Source organism: Lycorma delicatula, chromosome 10 (assembly GCF_047948215.1).
Source record: "Lycorma delicatula isolate Av1 chromosome 10, ASM4794821v1, whole genome shotgun sequence".
NCBI classification, from domain to species: domain Eukaryota; kingdom Metazoa; phylum Arthropoda; class Insecta; order Hemiptera; family Fulgoridae; genus Lycorma; species Lycorma delicatula.
Genome location: NC_134464.1, coordinates 44,233,507 through 44,242,463, shown reverse-complemented (window position 1 = coordinate 44,242,463; position 8,957 = coordinate 44,233,507).

Here is an 8,957-nt window from a genome sequence, read left to right as displayed (position 1 = left end):
ATCTGCTGTTGTTTGCAATTTTTTTTTTGTGTTTATAATTTGATTAAAGCAAACTGCATGTACAAACTTTATGATTTTATTTCTACCAATATTTTGCATAGAATATTATTGCATTTGATTTAAGCATTTCCAAAATTGTTAAAATTGTATGGTGGCAGCAAACTTTCATCAACTAACAGGGTTAAGTAATCAGTAATCTTAAGTACAGTTATCATCCATAGTCATATTGGAATCATGAATGGGAAGGTGGTAGAGTGTTTACCAAGTAGTTTGATGATTCATCTTTTGTGTTCATATTGCATGACATTCACTATATGATGAACGTACCTTTTTCTATTATTTTATTTCATTACTTAATTCCTTATGTTATTCCTTTTTACAGTTCATTTCTGAGTAGTACTGCAAACGTTTATGTTGATGCAGGGGACTCAAAGTAGTATGCAGGGGACTCAAAGTTTTCAAGTATTCGTTTGGTAAAATATCTTGTAAAAATGCATTCTTTCAGTATATTATGTGATAATGTATTGATTATAAATTAAAATGTCATGTGTTTTGAAGGAAAAGAATCCAAACAAATTCAGCAACTTCTTTCTGAGAGGAATACAGAAAATCAGATCATGATGAGTTATAGATAATGGTAACAATTCATGTCATGATCATTTTCTGAATTTGAATTTATATCTAAAGGAGACAAAACAATGGAGAAGAGAATCAACCATAAAACAAAATTTTGTTCAATAGTCACCGTTAAGGGTGTGACACCCTTTGCATTTTGCCTCCACAGTTTTTACATCCTCTAGATTTGTCTCAAATTTTTGTCTTTTTAGGTCCTGCATCACCTCTGGGAAGAACAGAAGTTGCACTGAACTGTTTCTGGTGGGTGAGAATCTTTCCATTAAAAAATTCACAATTGTCTAAACAACATGAGGGCACACAATTATTTTGCGCCCATTGTGTGCTGCGTTATTTTCAGCACACGATGTACCAGGTAACATTTACAGTCCTCCCTGTAGGTACATGATGAATGAATACTTCATCATCAAAAAAAAGTTGATTATCATGACTTCACCCAAGCTGCTTGCTTCTTATAACAAGCCAAAAATGTTGAGCCTTGGAACCAAACAACATGCAATGCATTGCATTCCCCCACTCAAAATATTGTGTGCACTGCTTTTTGAGATATGTAACATTTTCCCTAACTGTTGCACACCTATAAATTGATCATCTCAAATGATGCTTGCTAATTGCTGTGCTCAATCGATCCACTGTAGACCATGTTTTCCACGTCAACCTTCATCATTGAATGCTTTTAACATTTTGTACATTTTCGTAAGCTGATTATCCATGCAATGATCTGATTTTCACAGGGAAATTTGAAGCCTACAGTCCTTTGTACCCAGATGTATTGTCTGATGATGACAACATTGCTTGAATGATCAGTGACATTTAGTGACTATTACAATCATCTTAAAATTGATATGGAAAGTAGGCAATATCAATATATGGGTTCTTGCATATATGCAAGACTGCCACTTTGCATGCTTTAAATTTCCCTGTGAAAATCAGTCTCGTTACTTTTTGGGCCGTGCTTGTGTATCGCAAGTATTTCTGTTAAATTAAGAGACCAACATGCTACACCAAAAGATCTTGTTAATCATTTTTTGGTTTATTGATACTGACTAGGTCTATAATTTGGCCATCATAATCTGAAAGACTTTCGGGTACTAATGTGAATAAATTTTCTCCTATTTTTCACATGCTTTGTCTTTAATCACTTTTTTAGTTTCTTATTCACAATTCGTTATTTTAACCAGTAAATTAAAACTCATACAAAAAATTTTATTTTGAATGTCTACATTATCTCTTGAATAAAAAGCTATTAACAAAATATATTTTTATAAACAATACAACAAACTGTTTTTTCTATTAATCAGTTTTACTGTCAGATGCACATTTTCTGTTAAACAATATCATTACCATAAGTATTATTGCCATGATCAGTGATTCATAAAAAATACCTAATAACAAGAAAAATTTGTAATAATAAAATAAAGAAAATATAAAATTATTATGTGAAAATGAAAACTAAAATATTATTTACTGGAATATTATGAAGATAGAACCAAACCTTTTGGAAAGAGGGCAAAGCCTGCAAACTACATGATGCTGAATGTATACTTAATTATTGGAAAGACTTCCTTGATCTGTATTTCTAAACAAAGTTCTTAGAAAAATACAACTATGTACTGAAGAAGAGGAAGATAAAGGGGCACAGTTAAATCACTGTTTTAATTAAAAAATGTTGCCATACCCCATTTCAATAAAAACATGTTTTATAGCCTAGTGATGAAAAAAGGGATGGTATGTGGGTTTGTTTTATGAGCTCACACTTTTATTTTTGCTGCTATTGGCACAAAGTGGATCAATGGTGATGCACCAACTCAAGAAACTGCTTAAAAATGTTCAAGATTTTGAAGCTTTTCGTTTTAAATGTTTTTGTTGTTAATACACTAAATTCATGAACATTATTTAAATTACAGTTGACTAAAACATATATCAAAATCAATGTGTAATGAAACATAAACCATGTAATATTTTGGCAGCAGGTCATAGCCATGCTTTTTTCCTACTAAAGAAACAAAATGTTCTGGTACATTCCTTTTATTTTTTTTAATGACTAAGACAACATTTTTTCATGTAAAATCAGTAAAGTTTAGTGAGTTTTTTTGCAGAGGAGGTTTTTCAACTGAGCTTCTCTTATAAAACATTCTTATGAAATGATTTGGGCAAATAAGGAAAGTATTAAAAAAGTCGCAGTTCTAAAGTTAAAAGAGAGAAAATAAAAGGATAAAGAGTGTAAAATTGATTTTTACTCATTATAATGGGTATGAGTTCAAGAATCGTTTAAAATAAAAAAAAGCTACATTTAACATCCATTACACACATTACTGGAATTTAACCTATTTAATTTGCTTTAATTCCAGAATATCTTTTGTCAAGAAGAGTCAATATTTATAAAATTAAATTAGGCAAATATATTCACAGTACCTTTATCCATCATCTCATTTTAATCTATTCTGGTGGTGGTGGTGATGAAAAATGGGCACAAATACCTCCACATCTCAGTATAAAGTATAAACTAAATGCAGTAGCCATAAAATAAACAGAAAGTACTGAAAAAAAATGTTACATATGAAGTTAAAATAAATAGTACTGAAAAAAAAAGTTACAATATGAAGTCAAATAACTAAAAAATTGTAGGAATCTGATGTAAAATGTAAATCGTTCCTAAAAATGGCCTAGCCATTCTCTAGTCAGGCTCAGTAGGGAAATATATGTGAAGTAATTCTCATTGTCTTTTTCAGTAATCCAAATAAAATGTTTCACATCAGTATACCAAGCCCATTTGCAGATTGATAACTAAATCTTAGAAAAAATTGTGCAGTAACTAAACTGTACAAATGATGACCATTTTTACTCTGCTTACCTGGACTGGCTGTGTAATAAACATCATTACTCTCAAAGAAAGGAACTTTTGAGTTATGTTTTACATTCTTTACAACCAAAATAAGTACTGGGGCAGATTTATTGCTGTCAAATCTCTTCTTTTTTTTTGTTTAGTATTCTATAGAGGTGTCCTATTGAAGAACATAAGAAAGAAGCCGTAATAAGAAAGGGAGTCTGACAAGGGTGTTCCCTGTCTCCGTTACTTTTTAATCTTTACATGGAACTAGCAGTTAATGAAAAGATAAAGATGCTACAATTTGCTGATGATATAGTAATTCTAGCCGAGAGTAAAAAGGATTTAGAAGAAACAATGAACGGCATAAATGAAGTCCTACGCAAGAACTATCGCATGAAAATAAACAACAAAACAAAAGTAATGAAATGTAGTAGAAATAACAAAGATGGACTACTGAATGTGAAAATAGGAGGAGAAAAGATTATAGAGGTAGAAGAATTTTGTTATTTGGGAAGTAGAATTACTACAGATGGACGAAGCAGGAGCGATATAAAATGCCGAATAGCACAAGCTAAACGAGCCTTCAGTAAGAAATATAATTTGTTTACATCAAAAATTAATTTAAATCTCAGTTAAAGTTTTTTGAAAGTGTATGTTTGGAGTGTCGCTTTATATGGAAGTGAAACTTGGACAATTGGAGTATCTGAGAAGAAAAGGTTAGAAGCTTTTGAAATGTGGTGCTATAGGAGAATGTTAAAAATCAGATGGGTGGATAAAGTGACAAATGAAGAGGTATTGCGGCAAATAGATGAAGAAAGAAGCATTTGAAAAAATATAGTTAAAAGAAGAGACAGACTTATAGGCCACATACTAAGACATCCTGGAATAGTCGCTTTAATATTGGAAGGACAGGTAGAAGGGAAAAATTGTGTAGGCAGGCCACGTTTGGAATATGTAAAACAAATTGTTAGGGATGTAGGATGTAGAGGGTATACTGAAATGAAACGACTAGCTCTAGATAGGGAATCTTGGAGAGCTGCATCAAACCAGTCAAATGACTGAAGACAAAAAAAAAGAGGTGTCCTATTTTAAAATGTCTCCACAACAATCACATTAATAGAACTGAATTATTTTTTGTATGTATTACTAAAGTTTTATTAAAATTTAAAACTAACCACTACATAAGAGTCATTCGGTAAGAAAAAAGAAAACACAAGATTTTTCAGGAATTTTATTTTTCAATTCAATACAATTTAGACTAATGACTTTCTTTGCCTCCCAGTGATTACTTTCTCTTCCCAAATCTGAAGAAATGGCTTTCTGGATGATCCATTTTGATGATGTGAAAGGCCTTATTTTGTAGAGTTAGACAAATTGCATTATACATTAGGTATTAAAAAGTTTGAAAGGTATTAAAAAAATTTAATACCTAATGTGTAATGCGATTTGTTCAACTCTGCGAGGTAAGGAAGGGGTTGTCTTTCACCTCATCATTTGAAATGGATCATCATCCAGCACGCCATTTCTTCAAATTTGAGAAGAGAAAATCACTGGCAGCCAAACATCGCATGTAGAAGCTTTTTGAAGCAAATATCATGCAGTTTTGTAACAACAACCTGGGACTTGTGTGCAGGCTTATTATCATGAGGAAAGAGAGCACTTTTTTTTTAATTGGGTGAGTTGTTTAGCCTGAATAGAATCCTTCACAAGTATTCTGGTAGTTAATGAGCACCATATTACAAGAGTTCCAAAAACCATAGCCATGACTTTATGTATATAGTACACTCTCACCCAATGTTTGTTCTCTGGCATGTAACATTGAATCCATGTTTCATCTACTGTTATAAAACATATAAGAAACTTGGCAGAATGATGTTTAAATAAGTCAAAACTCCCTTGAGAAGTGTAGAAAACATTTTTGATTATATCTCAAATGTCATAAAATATCAGGGTTAAACATATTAAAACAAGTACTTTATAATTATTCAAACTTTAATTTTTTCAGAAAATTTCAAAATTGTTTGCCTTACTTAGGCACCACAAATAAGCAACTAAACACACATGTCTGAAATTTTGCACCACCCTATCTAAAGTATCATACTTCACTTTTTTTACCTATATCTGTTATGTTGAGAACTTTTCCTTTACCTATATCTGTTATGTTGAGAACTTTTCCACACAATCAATACAGCAGCATTGTTTTCATCAACTTAAAAATATTTCCTATAAAACCATATTAGTTACTGTCTACATCCTAACCTAACCTACCTAACACAAAATTCTTTCTCTTGGTAAATAAAACATAAAATGGATGTGTAGAATTCCTAGACACCTGAATAAAAAAATCATTTCATTTGTAATCACCTGTATAAAAAAAAAACAGTGAAATACCTGTATGAATTATCCACCATGGATAAATAGAAGAAGGTCCACTTTGAACAACTTGTGAAATCATAAAATACATCATTACACAGATGTAACTAAATGTGCTTAGAATCCAGGGTATCAAAACACAAGAAGTTAACTATTAAAAAATAAAAATATTATAATTATAATAGATTTATCAAAATATAATTTACTAAAAATTTTATGTGTTTACTAGATGTGTAAATATGAAACGAGAATTTGCCCATAGATGGCCCTAGATGTCAATGTAGTTACTGTCAAACTGCATCACTGGTGCCATTTTCTTTCTTTGACAGCTGACAAAGATTTTCAACTCACAATACAAGTTTCATACAACAGCATAGTTTTAATTAGCATTAAACATATTGAGTTTTGAACCCACAAACTACAATTTGCGGACAGCATTGATTTTCTGTTACCATTTAAAAACACTGCTCCAGAATCGCATCGAATGCTAGTCGAAGCTAACGGTGAGCTTGCTCTTGGTAAATCACTGCGCTTTGAGTGATTTAAAAAAAAATTCAAAAGTGGCGATTTTGATATGAGAAACAAAGAATGTGGAAGACCACTGAGAAATTTTGAAGACAGTGAATTGCAAGCATTGTTGCATGAGGATGACGCTCAAACGCAACAACAACTCGCGGTTCAATTAATTACTTTCTCAGTGCCATTCGAGAAACCACTTGGTCTACATCAGCCTGTACGCCAGGGAATGGTGCCTCACCCACCCTAACGCCGACTTCTGCTTCATCCTCTGGAGCATCTGGAAATTGAGTATCCAGGAATGCCTGGTAAGTAGCCAAAGATGTAAAAGTGTGGTCACGATCACCAAACCTGCATCGAACACTGGACAGCACGTGCAATGGCTTTGGCTGATAACATGTCTTAGCGAGCTGCCAGGGGCTGCACCGCAACTCGCACATGGAGTCTTGCCAAAGCTTGAGTTTGGCTTCCTTGATGGGATGAATGTACTCATTACTATAAGATGGCATTACGTACTCATTAGTATAAGATATATAAATCGGTACGTCTAAAAACAACAGTGCATTGACATTGCTTGTATACAAGAGACAAGGTAGATTGACACCAAAGCAGCTGATGCAGTTGAAAATTATAAACTGTACTACTTTGGACAAAAACAAAATACCAGGTACGCCCATATCGGTGTGCAATCAGCTACGCGACAAATTCACCGAACTTGCACCCATTTCAGAAAACTTGATCTCAGTCAAAATCAGCGCTCAGGCACAAATGCATTGCATATTGTATCATGCTATGTGCTACAAACCGGCTGTCAGGAGAAAGAGAAAGAGAAAGACAAGATTTGGGAATGCCAAAACTTGATGTGCATCTGCAAACCTTTGTGTCAACGATCAGATCCTGGCGGTAATTTAACAAGCTTGTTGGCCATGACCAACACTGTTTCGAACCCTTTCATGATGGTCTTGGACATGGTGAGCGGAATGAGGATGACACTCCCATCATAGAACATCCAGTGGCTATTTACCTTCTTCAGAAAGCAACTATCACGTTTAATCACAGTGGTGGTTGCTATACACAGATTGAATATTGGTTTCTCTGACACTGTTGATGAACACCAAAGTCATACAATCACACAATATCACCACCCAACTTCAGCTGCTGCTGGTCCTTGACTACTGGACTGATGCCATCTACAATCAAGGATATGAAAAACCAGACCAGAACATATAAAATCTGGAGGAGATTACGGTAACCCCTGACACAGATGAAAACAGCAGTAGCAGCCCTGAACATTGATGCCAACTAAGCTCAGTCTGCTGTTTCGAATAAGACTACCATGTATCTGAAGCTGCAGCTGTTCTTGGGCTTATAAAATCTGACAGTTGTTACATCAACAAACAGTTCTTGTGATGGAACAAGAATTAAAACTAGGTGAAAGAGTATGTGTAGAACATAGTGTCAGAATGAAAACGAGTGCATACAAAGAACAGCAAAGATCATGAGGTATGATTGAGTACTAGCGAGGAAGTCAAGTGCAAAGTGAGCTGTTGCAACTATGAAATCTGCTTATTATAAACATTTGTATGAGTTGGACAAGCCAACTGGTATAAACAACATCTACCAGCTAGCTGCCTCATGGCATCGCTCAGCCCAAGACGTTAGTCATGTGTTGCAATCAGGCATAAAACCAACAGCTAGTTCAAATCCAGCAGATACTCTCAATTGTTGGAAGACCTAAAATATGCAATGAAGAATATCCACATCAACCAATCTTTATAGTCGATGCAGTCCACGGACTAGTACCCAAAGTCGCCAACCAGGAAGTTGATACTGCTATCAACTAAATGATAACAGCAAAACACCAGGACCAGACAACATCCCTGCTGAAGTGTGGAAGCTGTTGGGACAGCAAGGCACAGAAATTCTAGCCAGTTTGTTCAACCAGGTCACATTATCGCATGATGTATCATCAGAATGGAAAACAAACATCTGTATCAATCTGGAAAGGCAAAGGTGATGTCAGTGACTGTACAAACTACAAAACATAATAATAAATGGTGGGAAACAATTTTGTCCTAACATGTTAGGTATTGCGAGTGATATCAAGGTAAACAGAACCCAACCTTTGGGAACTTCAACTACTACAATAATCATGCAGTTACTTAAGGACGAACATACTGATATGATTTTTCAAAACATATGAAAACTGAGAAACCAAATTTGTAGTACATATGTGATTACACAAAGGAATTTGGGAAGAAGCACACTGCTGGCTTTACAGGAAAAAATTATTAAGGTGGCTGGTAATGTAAAGTTATATGCCAACTACAATTTTCTTTTGATGAAGGGTGTGAAATTGTTTTGGTCAAATGGTTAATGACTGGTTCAGAGAAGAACAGTGTGTTAAAGTTGAAGGCTTTTTTAAATATGGATATTTCAAACCAAGTTAGATGTCTTGTGGAAGACAACCACGCCCATATCTAATAGATTCCCAATGGCTCAACCAGGTACTTTCATTCAAGATATAGAAACTTTTCTTGGTAAGGGTCCTTTACAACTAGAAATTTTGTATCATAAGTGTAGGTTAAAATGTAATATTGGGGAA